We start from the raw sequence: 15,199 nt of genomic DNA on the forward strand, positions 1-15,199 counted from the left end.
TTGCTCCTACTTATGATTCATTTTAGCATTGTAAAACTATCTTCATACTTCTCCATACTAATATATTTGTAGTTGCATTCCCACTTCATCTATGCTCTTTTAAAAATCTTGGTTATTAATCTTCAATCTTAAACAAAAGCAATGAGCATATTTTTATTGTCCCTTTTTACAATAGTTGACAGTAGCTGATGCTTGTGGAAGAGTAAAGCACATGTAGTATAACCCTTCCCTTGACAGATGACAGCAATCAGTATCTTAGAGACTCCCCAAGCTGGGCTGTATTTTGTACAGCTATTATTCATTAATTTCCTTTTTGAACCAAATTATAACTTTGACCTCCTCACAAATTGAGGATCATTTAAATTACATATGAAGGGAAGAAAAAGAACTTTCATACATTTAAAGTGCTGCTTTTATTATTTCTCTAGGTCTCCTTGTTCCCAACTGTGGCACAGAACAAACACTTCTTTATGCTATTCATGTGTGTTACAGACCTTTAACATGTACACTGGCTTTTTTAAAAATTAAAAAGTTGTAGTTGTAGAGAATGTTTTCATACTTCGATCATTTTCTTGCCATCCCTTTTACGATAGAAAGGCCAAAACTCATACACTAAATAAATGGGTTCTGTTTTCCAAACTCTTTCCCAGTTCTACCCAGTTTGCTTTCTCAGAACTTCAATGCCAACTGCAATAATGCATCAGCAGTTACACAACCTGGAATTCATATGCTAGAGACAGACAAGGAAAATTCAAGCCGGAGAAAGCACAGGAGAGGTGTCAAAACACTGAAAGCTTCTCAGTGCCAGAGACAGGAAAATGACAACAACATAGAAACTACAATTATTCAGGGCCAAAGTTCTCCTCAGCAGCATTAAGCACACATTACAGCTGTGAAGAGCTGTGGATATGGTTTCTCAGGAACTGAGAGACAGAGGAAAAGAATAAATTAACAGTTTCTACACTTTGATGGAATAGAAATGTTACAAACATTGAAAACCATGAATCATATTTTCTTACAAAAATTACTAAGACCCTAAGCCTGCAAGTCTAAGGAAACTTGACAGCAAACTGCTGTATAGCTTACAATATCCCTGTTCATGGTGCTATGGTTACTCACAAGCACAGATCTTTGCAGCATCAGGCCACAATTTCTAGATTACTAAACAATTTTAAGCAGTGAAGCATAAAAAGTATTTATCTTACTGTTGCATGCTGACATCACCACCATGAGGACTTAGTTTCTACCCCATATTGAGTAACTATAAGGTAATAGTTTATATATTTAGTTCAATGAGTGGGCTGGGATTTATATGCTTGGTCACATCCTGGTTTACTAATGTCACATACAGTTATGTAGGATTATGGCTTGTGATTTATGCCTTGTGCCTGACTGCACAATGTGCACATTTGCTCAGCAACTTACCGCCCATCACAGAGTGGAGCCACAAAGGGTGTCCTACCTTCCTTCCCTAACCTCAGTGCTCACACCTCTCCTCCATCAGGGTAAAGGGTCCCAATCTGTTGGACACCTGTTTGTACCTAGCTATCTTAAAAAAGAACACATTGTAATAAAGTAGGAAAACCTAAAACTGCTCGCAAGGGTGAATATGAAATCATTCACTATATCATCGGCCATGGAAGCATATTATACCATGCTACTGACCAGAAAAAAAAGATGACTCAGAAAAATAATTTCCAGTTAATGATATTTTAAAGGAAAAAAACTCAACAACAAAACCCATCTTAAATTAATAGAATTAAGAAATCTCATTATTCCACTGCTATTAGAATTTTTTAAAGTCCTCAGAATCTCAGAAAAATCTCAATAAATCTTAATTTTTATTGAATAAAAAAAGAAAATAAATTACCTCTTTCTAGGCCTTTCTGTCCAAAATGCTTGTAAATCTGATCCCTAGATTTACAAGGTGCAGCAGGGCTAGCAGGAAGAGGATTAAAAGGAAACTAGCACATTTTTATTTAAGTGATATTTTTAAGTCTCCTTCTCCCCAATTCTGTTTTACTCCAGATTCCTGATCCTGTGACATTTGGCAAGGCAAAGCTTGAAAGTTTTCTAATTAGCAAGAAAATGCAGCAAATGGCTCAGATTCCACATTCCCCTTCCCTTATAAAGCAGTATTATCCCACAACTCACCTCCTCCAAAACAGTGGAGGAAATCCTGTGTTTTGAAACCAGTGGTGAGATTACAATCAGGTGGGGAGGGAGTGAGTGCAAGTCAGTGTGAGGAAGTAGGTAAAAGGGTACAGTGATATAAAGGTGCTCTGGAAGAAGCCTCACTTGCAGTTGGTTGGACTGAGGTTTTGCAAGCATCAGAAGATTCAAAGAAGAAAGAGCATATAATGTATGCTTCATGGCCCCTTACTAAAGCTGCGTTTCTAGTGCTGCTTTTGTCTGTGATAGATCAGCTACAGAAAGTGAAGTTGTTTTTTCTGTGATAGGTCATATAGATTGAGCCCTTCAGGGTTCGTGTACTGACAGCTAGAAGAAAAACAAATGCAGAAATACTTCTTTCTCAAAGATATTGCAATAATCCTTATTGGTCTGTTTCTTGACAAGTCATGAAGTTTTGGGGTTTTTACCTTCTCTTTTTTTTTTTTTTTTTTTTGTATTTGCTGATATAGGTTTCACAGGTTAAGGATGTAAAAATTTATCCTGTGTAAGAGAGTGCAGTGTGATATGAAGTACTGTAAAAAGAAAGAGGAAAAGATGGCGGTAACTTAAAGCAAATACTACTACATAGAAGAAAAATACTTCTATGAAAAGTATACAAGAATAAAAAATGCTTCTACAAAAGCAGCCAAGTAATGAGACATTTTCATTCACAACCTTCATACTCCATTGGAGAGATACATAAGCACCTCCAAAAAGAAAATCAAAACCAAACAATGGACTATATTTAGATGTTATGCTAAAATATATCAGAAAAGTCCTGTGGCAAAGCTCTGTCTCCACTGAAATAGAGAAGTTGCTGTTGACTCAGTGGAATTTAATTTAACTCTTCACACGATTTTCTATTAAACCCTTGGCCCTGTTCTTCCACTCCATAGAATTTAGATGTATGAGAAGATTTTTCTGTCTATCAGTTCCACGCTTTGTCCAGGTCAGCACAAATTCTTCTACATCATTTAATATAATTCACATGAGTAATCCCATTTTGTTCAATAAGAGTACTTCCTTGTGCACCAAGTAGGTACTGATATAAATATATCAGTATAAATGTTTGCTACTTTAGAAACTATTTGCACAGCATAGTTGAATACGTAAAACACATTTCACTGTTAACATATTTGTATCAGCATAATACTAGATAAAAATGTATTGTATCTATTCAGACATCATTTTCATTCAGCTTGTTAAGGGAGAATTTCACTTCAGAATTATAAATTAGCTGTCTCACTATGCAAGGACTGTGGTTTTCATGACATAGGAACAGTACGACCACTGCATATTTGGCTTAAATGTTTTCCTTTATAACAAGCCTGAAATACTGGAGCTTCTCTCTCTCTACATCGAATTTCCACTGAACATCTGTAAGTTTAGCTCCTTACTGATAAATCTTCTAAGGAATGTTCTTATTGCATTGTTTCAGAAGGGGAAGACAGATAATAGTAAGTGACACACCTGTCACAAGAACTGTATTTAAGCTACAGGATTTTCTTCTACAGGAAACCATTGTTATGATTACTGCCACTTTCAGATTTAAATGTAAGAGTCATCCTTGACTTCCCTTTAGTTCATCGGAAACAAAGGCAAACAAAGTCCTACAAAGCTGCTTCCCTCAAATTAGGAGAGCCCTTTATTTCTATTCTAACCACAGAAGGTAAATTAAGATCCTATATAATTGAGACCTTATAAGTAAAGACGTCCGTGGGAGGTAGAATTAAAGAAATATCAGTGAAATGCCAGTGAAAGTATTAACAGGTCCTTTTTTTAAATTGGTGTCTTGATCTTAAAAACAAGCAGACAATCCTCACCCCTCAAAGAAAAGCCTAAACCAAACAAAGCCAACCAATCAAGAAAAAAACAACCAAAAAAGAAAAAAATCAAAACAGAACCAAAATCCAAACCACAGAAGTGCCAAATACTTTTCTATTTTCGTGGACATTAGCTAACATGAGGATTACTGATTTGCTTGTTGTTTTTCAACAGCCTTTTTTTTTCATAGTTCCCTGTCCTTCCCTTTTTTCCCGGCAGAAGCTATCAACAGCTCATAACATTTCCAAAACACTCCGAAATATTGCTTAGAACTGTGACTTTTTCTAGTTCCTTGCTCATTGCCAGTGATTATCAACCCCAAAGGAAAAATCTTTTGAAAAATATTGTCCTTTGGAAACATATTCTCCATTCTGAAGACTGTGTTAAGCAAAATGTTCCTCTCCTTTCCTGAGTTTGCCAGATTTAGAGCATTTAAGGTTCAGAAGGAGCACTCAGTCACTTAAATTATTATTTTTTTGTCATTGTTTTATTGTTAGCAGAAGGAATCATATATAAGACATTGGTGTCTTTTCAATCCCTGCATTTTAAAATTTTAAATTCCAAAAGCAAAACAAATAAAATTTCAGTACCAGTTTTAAAGCTAAGAGTGTCTCAAAACTGTTTGTATAGAATAAGGCAAACCAAATAGGAATTATTACAAACAAAAGGATCATCCTAGAGGTGAGGTTGCAGAAGGTAATGAAAAGGAAATGGGACATACTGTTATCTATGGATTAGCTGTGATATACCACAGTGGATATCCTTACAGACTTGATTTCCCTTCATAAAACTTCAGCAGCAACTACTGTTCATACAGTGCTCATAAATCACAGTAAAAATATATTGTTAGAGCAGGCAAAACTCTGCATTATAAAGATAATTCTGCAATAAGTTTCCAATTCAGACATGTACTCATGTATTTTTGTAAACACTTCTAAATTTCCAAGTGCCTACTAGAAAGCATGCACACTGAAAAAAACCCAGAAAATTATTGAAAAAGCATCCATCTTAGAGCAACTTTAAAGCAAACAAAAGATAATGAAGTCAAAATATTGAAAACATTTTAGAATTAATATTTTGCAGCACAAAAGCTGAATTTTCAGTGAAATCAAACATTTCAGTGAGAAGATTTTTCACAAAGAATACATCAGCTAAAGATTTTGAGAGTTTTTCCACTGCAAATTAAAACACAGGCTCTAAGACTCTTAGAAGCTTTTTTTATTTCCAGAAGGTTAGACATAGTTGCATGCGTTCTATTTTCTAGTCTCCATGTCTTTTGATTCACCATATCAGTAAGTAATAAATTTTCTTGAATTTAGAATCATAGAATAGTTAGGGTTGGAAAGGACCTCAAGATCATCTAGTTCCAGCCCACCTGCCATGGGCAGGGACACCTCACACTAAATCATCTCACCAAAGGCTCTGTCCAACCTGGCCTTGAACGCTGCCAGGGATGGAGCATTCACAACCCCCCTGGGCAACCCATTCCAGTGCCTCACCACCCTAACAGGAAAGAATTTCCTCCTTATATCCAATCTAAACTTCCCCTGTTTAAGTTTTAACCCATTACCCCTTGTCTTGTCACTACAGTCCCTGATGAAGAGTCCCTCCCCAGCATCCCTATAGGCCCCCTTCAGGTACTGGAAGGCTGCTATGTGGTCTCCACGCAGCCTTCTCTTCTCCAGGCTGAACAGCCCCAACTTCCTCAGCCTATCTTCATACGGGAGGTGTTCCAGTCCCCTGATCATCCTTGTGGCCCTCCTCTGGACTTGTTCCAGCAGTTCCATGTCCTTTTTATGTTGAGGACACCAGAACTGCACACAATACTCCAAGTGAGGTCTCACAAGAGCAGAGTAGAGGGGCAGGATCACCTCCTTCTACCTGATGGCCATTGTCCTTCTGATGCAACCCAGGATATGTTTAAATTTTTAATAAATGCATGAATTAAATTTCTTAAGAGTTAATTTTTTTAATAAATGAACTAAATTTCTTTATGAATTAAATTTCTTAATAAATAGCATAATATTAATAGTGCTAAACAAGATCATTATTTTCAATATCATTTGGAGGAGTATTTTCAGCCTATAAGTGCTATTTTTTTCCAGTTTACCGTAAGAGAGGCATTTTAGTATTTTTGTTCTTTTACTCAGAAAAAAAACCCATTCATTCTAAATTTTTCCCAAAATGTAAATTCTATATATTTCTTCTCAAAAATGTATGTATGTCTTACAAGAACATTCTTTGAAAACTTTATTCACCAATAAGAAGAATCCAACATGGAAATGTCATGAATGTTTTAACTGAGCTCCAAAAAATTGTTAGTTTTGTCAAAACAGCTGATGTAGATCTATACCAAATGGCACCTTCTGCATTTCTGCAGAGTTTATCATCTTTGCTACAGCATGTCTTAGAATCTTCATTTACACAGGGAACTGCTAAGGCTGATGCAGGACATACACATGCAAGTGTCCCCAGCACTGAAGGATTTTACAAACTGAAGAATGTTTTGGAGGAAATAATCTCATCCCAGTTTTACACTTAAAAAACCAGACTAAATTGTCAAAGATAATACAGGAAGTCTGAGGCAGGATCAGGACTGAAGCACACATTTCCTAGGTGCTAATGCAGTTCTTTTTATTACTCACTAGGATAAGTTTCTGTCCCACAGCCATAGAGTCAGAGATGCTTATTCTGGTAAGCAAACTTTGTTTATAAATTTAACCAATCTTTAATATAGAATTAGGTCTGCAATATAGAACTAGCAATTGTTTGTTATCTTGCATTAAAGAGAGACAAAGTGAAAAGTCTGTATTATATTTAATATATAGATTTAAATTTCAACAAAAATAATTGCCCATAAGAATGGCACTGTGCTTGTAGCTATATGACCTTTCCCTAAGAATGCGAAGAAGGATTCATACCACATTACGGCCCCTGCATGCTATTCCATCTTTAACTCTCCTCCATGGCCCAACACCAAAAGTACTGAGTGGTTGTCTTATCCATGATACGCTGACATTTCCAACCCAATGAAACTGTAGGTGTTGTTTTCACACTGTGTTCTTCTAAACCTTCAGATTTCATTACAGGCAAACCTGTTCCAAGATGTTCCCTGCCGCACCATGTGAACTTGCTGCATAACTGAGCTGACAAATTACTAATGTTACAGAATTTTTATTCTTCTGGGAATTATTGTCTTCAGACTTGAAAAGCTAAATCAGTTATTGACTTTAAAAATATGCACTTGAAACCAGGGAGAAATATCAATAATTAAAGTCACATTTTTTATTATTCAGACTTGTGTTTTTCACTGGACTATGGAGCTTTAACCAATAAATGCCTATTTTGAATACAGTCATCCTTTGGCAGTGTTAGTGTCTGTAGTAAATGCAACAACAAACTGCTGGGTCAAAAAAAAATGGTAAAGTGCCACTGGCCTAAATGCTTAAATGCTGACTCAGCATTAGACCTGCACAGCCATTATAGGAACTATACAGGAGCATTCTACTTTAGCATAGCTGTGCAGTAAGTGACCAGAACATCACACAGTAGTGCACTAAATGTCATAAAACCCCAATACGCAGCATTCTGACCTCAAGTCTGGCACACAGCATCTTATGTAGTTTGTTGCGCTAAAGCAAGAGACTATGAAACCAACACAATGGATGCAGGCATAAACACAGTCTAAGTGGCAATGTACTCTCACGGCTTTCTCTCTGGCCACAATGTCACCTGCCAGCCTGTCTCAACTGCTTGCATATTCTTGTAATGGTCTACAAATTTTAAAGAAGTTGATAATTTCCTTTGCTTTTCTTTCCTTTGTTTATTTTGTTTTGCCCTGGCTTTGGTCTTCAACTGAAGTTCAGCAATGTGTTACTGAGATGGTAGTCACAGTTGCATGAGTTGCCACAGCTATTTTAGTGATAACTTCTTCACTGCAGAACCTGAACTAGAGGCTGACCCCTTCCATGGAAAATAGTGCCAAGTTCCAATAGAGCATGTTTATTCACACAGTTCATACTTCAAATTTTTCTCCAAGTGTAGACCATCATTCACAACAGGAGGGTGTTCTCACTTTGACTTCAGGGGGTCAGCACACTCACAGCATAAGTATACCTCATCCTACTCAGAAGGCTAACACTGCTATCACGTTCTTTGTCATGAGCCAAAGATCCTAAAGAACTTTCATCTAGAGATTACCTATCCAGGTAAATATTAGTTCAAAATTATCAAGAAGGTGCTGAGATTTTATGGTGTGTTGCATTTTCTGTATAGACAAATAGACTTCATCCTTCAGAGCTGCAAAATCTTTTACACGTTACCAACATGTCAATTTGAAATACCGAATTGATTAATCTACTGTATTGTTCACAGAAGTTAGCATCCCTTCAGACTTGTATTTAATACCATGTCCAAGCTTTGAACAAAGCAACAATCCTGCTAAATGCCACACTGTTTTACATTTGTCACTGCTTGAGTTTCAAAAATGAAGTATGTATAAACTAAATCCTTGTGGGATTGGTGGGTGTAGGGCAATGTTCTCCATAAATCTGAAACCTATAACAAGCTTGAACTCTCAATACTTACAGTTAAACTAACATAGTACAAATCAAAGAAAGTCTTTATATACACATTACATTTGATTGCTAGTAATGACGTAATATTTTATATGTTATAGAAGTCAACCTGACTTATACTGTACAATTCTGCAGTCTAGTAAGGAATCCATAAATGTTTCCAGATAGAAAGATGAATAGATGAGGAAATGTGAATCTCAGCCTTCATATACTATCACATAGACTCATATAAAAACCTGTCTCTCCATTCTCTAATCATTAGAGCAAAATAGATCCCAGAATCTCAATTTTTTGTATTCCACAGGGCTACGGACTAATTGCAATTACGTTAGGTTGTTTCCCACTTAGAGAGATGTTTCAAGGGTTCAAAAATGTTTATACTTTTTCTTTTTAATGCTTTAGGACCAAATAAAAGTCTTCAGAACAGAAAAAAAAAAACAACTCCTGAAAAACAAAACAAACAAAAAGAAATATTCATAATTCAAAATAGCCAGTATTTGATTAGATGCTGATATTGGAAAGTAAAGTTCATGTTGCTACTCTATTTGGCTCAGCTCAGAGCCTTGAGTATTGCTCTTATAAAGCTGATTGCACTATCACCAGGCTAACATTGACTTTGGGAAGATGATTTCCCTGTTTTCCAGAGAAAGATGTTTCGTCAAAACCTCCTAGACAGTTACAGTATATATTTTTACATCTCTGTGTCACAAAACAAAAGGGCTACTTGGATTTCTGTTCTACGCTTTGCTTGGTTTTGTTTTGTTAAAATGAGGCCCCTGCTGTGCCCTAAATTAGCTTCACAGTAACTTTTATACACGACAAAGATTTCTGCTGACCTCGACTCACAGTGACTGCAAATCAACATGCAGGAAATCAACTGGAGAAAATCATTGTTCTGAGGGATGTTTGTCTTGGTTTCCTTTTGTGTGTTCTGCTGTGGACTGCAAAACAGAATCCAAGGAAGAGTAGGTTGACAGATTTTTACAATGCGACATTTGAAGGAGCAAGACAAAGGAACCTTGGTTTATCTGAATTAAAGTATGTTCCTTAGAGCACTTGGTGAAGAGGCACAAACTTCACAACAGCTTGTGCCCAGCTCTCTCAGCTTGTCTTCACAGCAGCGTGAAGGACACACAGGAGGTATGCTCCAGCCCTCTGATCACCTTCGTGGCTCTCCTCTGGACTCATGCCAGCAGGTTCATGTCTTTCTTACATCTGTGGCCCCAGAGCTGAATGCAGTACTCCAGGTAATGCAACTCTAGGGCATGCAACCCCCAGTTTACATGAGGTGCTGAAAAGTTATGAGGGCTGAGCTGAAGATGCTGGGGCTTCATTTCAGTCAGAAGTCAGAAATTTCTGCAGGAAAAAAAATGTGCAGTTTTCAGTACCAACAAGCATCTTGTGAAGAGCTGTACATCAACCTTGTAAAGCATTGTTACTGCAAACATCTTCTGTTTTAGCACAGAAATTTTCATCTCTCTTGCTGGCTTAAACCCAACAGGAACCCACAACCTTAAAGTTACTCAAGGAATAGCCATTTACAGGGTCAAGATGAGGCACTATCTTTTTCCAGTGCAATTCAGCACCAAGGTGTAATTAACATGCCCACTTCTTTCCTTGGCTTTATAGACAGCTTCTGAAAATTACATTTACAAAGAATTTTTGTCAATACAATAATCATGGCTTTCTTCCCAATAGATAAGAAAAATGATTTTAGGAAATAGCTCAATAAGTGATATGATCTCAAGTTTTATTAATAAGTTACTTTGACTGGGAAAAGTTTCTTGCTTTTCAATACTTAGTAGTAAAAAAAGTTAGTAGCAAAAAAAAAAAAAATATTATAAAAGGATGGCATTTTACCCCTATTCTTATTCTCTTTTTTCTGTTCCCTATCTCTTCTGAGTTTCTGGTCTCTCCAATGAAGGCCTTGTCTCTTGTAGCCCAGGATCGACCCTTTAACTTCTAAAAAGTGCTTAAACATGAGTCATTAGGACTTCCAAAGGCCCTGGACTTTTTTTGATCTCCCAGAACCAAAATGACTATATTTCCACTTGTACCTGAACTGCCTCGAGATAAAAAAAATATTACTGTGCAGACACCCTGCTGAACAACAAGCACATGTATGCAGTCCTAGAAACAGAAATCTTATCACCTTGGCACAGTCTTTTGTCCTCTTGCTGCATCTCTCCATGTCACCTGCTTTTTCATTCCTCTCTTGCACGAGTGTGCAATGACCATGTATAGAATGGCATAAAACCAGTGCTGTGCCGGCAATGAAAAAGAAAAGGTTATGTCAAACTGGAATCAATAACAGAACCATTAGAAATGTCACTTGCAGAGAGCAAGGTGAATTTCTTGAATCATATTCTCCTCCAGTAATAAAATAAGGCCATTCTGAGCAAACTTCAAGTCTTGTCTTGTAGTTTTTACTTCACATAAAAATACAATGATATTGTAATGATAAACAGTTTCTAGTTTGAAATTACCTTCAAGTTATCAACCCCAAGGAACTTTCTTCGAGTGACAGTGCCATTACAATTATCGTTATATACACAAGATTCAGAATCCAACTACTTGTACTAAAAGCCTTTGGAAACACTTTAACAACTGCATACAACTGAATACATTTCCAGCAAAACAATGCTTATATGACAAAAATATATAGTTTCATGAAAGCCAGCTGCTACATTACAGGACAAGTAGTACATTCAACAACTTTAGAAAGATCCTTGGGATATTCTTTATGTTGCTGGCCCTAAAATTCACCTTCATACAAGATAAGATGGCTGAAAAGGAAATGAAAAGCAGTGTTTATAAAATTTTTAGAGGAACATGTGATGTGACAAATTGGACAAACTGGCACAACTCCATGAAAAATCAAGGATCTTACTGGTGATTTTATTTTAGTCAACTTTTCAATGACATTGTTAAGTGAGAACTGTGACAAATAATGGACATATTTTGGTCTTATTTCTAGGTTTTTTGTTTAATTACAGCTAGCAGAAAGCATTTTATTTCATAAAAATCATTCAGTTCTCATTGATGCATAAAGCCATGCAATATGATGCCTTTTTTAAAGAACATAATTGAAATTATTTCAGAAAAAAATTATTAAAAGTCTGGGTTCAGATCCATCCTCCCCCTCAGACTCACTTTGTGCCTCTGGAAAAATACTTGAGCCTAAATTCAATAAGGACGTCAGAACATGGGATTTTGGCCTCAAGGCTAAGCTAGATGTTTCTCCTTCTCCTTCTCCTTCTTTCTCCTCCTTCTCCTTTTCCTTCTCTTCTCCTCCCTTTTCCTTTCCTTTCCTTTCCTTTCCTTTCCTTTCCTTTCCTTTCCTTTCCTTTCCTTTCCTTTCCTTTCCTTTCCTTTCCTTTCCTTTCCTTTCCTTTCCTTTCCTTTCCTTTCCTTTCCTTTCCTTTCCTTTCCTTTCCTTTCCTTTCCTTTCCTTTCCTTTCCTTTCCTTTCCTTTCCTTTCCTTTCCTTTCCTTCCCTTCCCTTCCCTTCCCTTCCCTTCCCTTCCCTTCCCTTCCCTTCCCTTCCCTTCCCTTTCCTCTCCTCCTCTCCTCTCCTCTCTGCTCCCCTCCCCTCCTCTCCTTTCCTTTTTCCTTCTTTTCCTTTTCCTTTTTCCCTTTTTTCCTTTTTTTCCTCTTTTTTCCTTTTGCTTTCTTTTCCATTCCTTTCCTTTTTTCCTCATTTTCATTTTTATTTCTATTTTTCATAATTTTCTTTATTTTCCTTTCTTTTAAATTTTATTTTATTGTCTAGTAGCTAATACACTCCTCCAAGAAGCAGGAAAATCCTAGCTCTAACCAGTAACAGCACCAGTTTATAGACTGGAGCTATTCCTTTCTTCCTCCTGAAACAGCGCCACTATTTACCACTATTTGCCACTTTTCACTAAACCAAGAGAAGAAAGAACCAGGGAGAGTGCACAGTTCTAGTACAGCAGTTAGGGTCCTAGGAGATGGGTCCTAGATTTCTCTCTCACTGTGAACTTTCTATACAAGACAGATGTGGGTGTGAGAACAGAGCCCAGACTCTCTCCTCTGAAATGAATTTCCTTACTTCTCGTATACACCCAAGCTCTCCCTCCTGCTCTCTCTCCTCTGATCTCCCAGATCTGGCATTCCTTCCTGCACAATGACACAGCACCAGAATGACAGGGGAGGTTCCCTTTCCTTTCCCACACTCTAGCACTAGCCTCACAAGAACATATTCCCTTGAAAAGATGGGTACTTGTGGACTTGGGCAGGACTGAGGCTGAGGAAGAAGATATCAGCTCTAGACCATTCCCTGGGTGAAACACTTCATATACTAAATTGAGTGCTGCCTCTACGGTGACTGCAAGCCTTAAAAATAGAGAAAGCAGCCCAAAGCCTTCTATTGCTGGTGGTTAGGGACAAGCTTTTAGCACATATTTGGTATGCTCAGAGGACTCTCAGAGGACACTCAGTTTCAGCAACGTGTTAGTCTTCAGTGAAACAAGTCAGGTAACTACTGGAGTTTCCCATCAAATAAGGAGTCATAAAGCTAGAAAGTCTACATGGCAGCCAGCCAGAGTTTGCTTGCCTAATCACTGTGTTGGAATTTGACATTCAATTCCTGTTCTGGATGCCTCAGGCATTTTTGAATGTAGTGGCTTTATGGTATTTTAGCATGACTGAAGACTGAGGTGTTTCTGGATTTTTCTCAGTCACCTCATCTAGGAAGGAAAGTCCAGATATATGGGATGAGGAATCAGTAGACAGCCAGCATGGCTTCACTAGGGGGAAATCCTGCCTGACCAATTTGGTGGCTTTCTATGATGGGGCTACAGAATTGATGGATAAGGGTAAAGCAGTTGACGTCATCTACCTGGACTTGTGCAACACGTTTGACACTGTTCCACACGACATCCTTCTCTCTAAATTGGAGAGATATCAATTTGATGGATGGACCACTCAGTGGATAAAGAACTGGCTGGATGGCCGCACACAAAGAGTTGTGGTCAATGGCTCGATCTCTGGCTGGAGACCGGTAACGAGTGGTGTCCCTCAGGGATCGGTGTTGGGACCGGTCTTGTTTAACACCTTCGTCGCTGACATGGACAGAGAGATTGAGTGCGCCCTCAGCAAGTTTGCCGATGACACCAAGCTGTGTGGTCCAGTTGATACGCTGGAGGGAAGGAATGCCATCCAGAGAGACCTTGACACGGTTGTGAGGTGGGCTGATGACAACCTTATGAAGTTCAACCACGACAAGTGCAAGGTCCTACACCTGGGTCGGAGCAATCCCAGGCACAGCTACAGACTGGGCAAAGAAGAGATTCAGAGCAGCCCTGCAGAGAAAGACTTGGGGGTGCTGGTCGATGAGAAAATGAACATGAGCCGGCAGTGCGCACTCGCAGCCCAGAAAGCCAACCGTATCCTGGGCTGCATCAAAAGGAGCGTGACCAGCAGGTCGAAGGAGGTGATCCTGCCCCTCTACTCTGCTCTTGTGAGACCTCACCTGGAGTCTTGTGTGCAGTTCTGGTGTCCTCAACATAAAAAGGACATGGAACTGATGGAACAAGTGCAGAGGAGGCCACGAGGACGATCAGGGGACTGGAGCACCTCCCGTATGAAGATAGGTTGAGGAAGTTGGGGCTGTTGAGCCTGGAGAAGAGAAGGCTGCGTGGAGACCTCATAGCAGCCTTCCAGTACCTGAAGGGGGCCTATAAGGATGCTGGGGAGGGACTCTTTGTCAGGGACTGTAGTGACAGGACAAGGGGTAACAAGTTAAAACTTAAACAGGGGAAGTTTAGATTGGATATAAGGAGGAAATTCTTTCCTGTGAGGGTGGTGAGGCACTGGAATGGTTGCCCAGGGAGATTGTGAGTGCTCCATCCCTGGCAGTGTTCAAGGCCAGGTTGGATGAAGCCTTGTGTTGGATGGTTTAGTGAGAGGTGTCCCTGTCCATGGCAGGGGGGTTGGAACTAGATGATCTTGAGGTCCCTTCCAACCCTAACCATTCTATGATTCTATGTTTCAGCAGCAGCAGACTATTCAGCTAAACCACCTCTTAAACTCAAGTATACTTTACTTTTTCTGGTTGGAAGGGGCTTATGAAGCAACTTAGAGAGATTCAGTTTTTCATATGACCAAAGGTGAGACAAAAGAAGACCATTTAATCAAGAAGACATAATAATGAGAAAGACGGCAAACAGGGCACATGGTAAACGATTGACGAGGTGCAGATAGGATGTTCATCATACAAACACTCTTGCAGGATACGTGCCAAGAAATCTTCCAATGAAATGGAGAAAAAGACTTTCAAGAGCCATTATATAATAAATACATATAAAACCAGTAATCATACTTTCCCAAGATAAACCAAATATTAATAGAACCTGGAGACATTTGCATTGTTTTGTGATTCTTTTTCCTATTGGTTTCCATTTATATTAGAAGAGGTGGGTTTGCAGGTAGGAAATTCACTATTATTGAATACTTCCAGGGACAGCAGCAACCACTTAGTAAATTATAGGTCACATCTGGACTCAGTTTAATTACAGAATTAGACCATTAAAACATTCATGTGTCATCTGTTATTTCCCAGAATTGCCTAACACCATTTTTAACAATTACATTTGCTAGTGGCTT

The sequence above is a fragment of the Lathamus discolor genome, chromosome 1, assembly GCF_037157495.1.
Source record: "Lathamus discolor isolate bLatDis1 chromosome 1, bLatDis1.hap1, whole genome shotgun sequence".
Classification (NCBI taxonomy): Eukaryota; Metazoa; Chordata; class Aves; order Psittaciformes; family Psittacidae; genus Lathamus; species Lathamus discolor.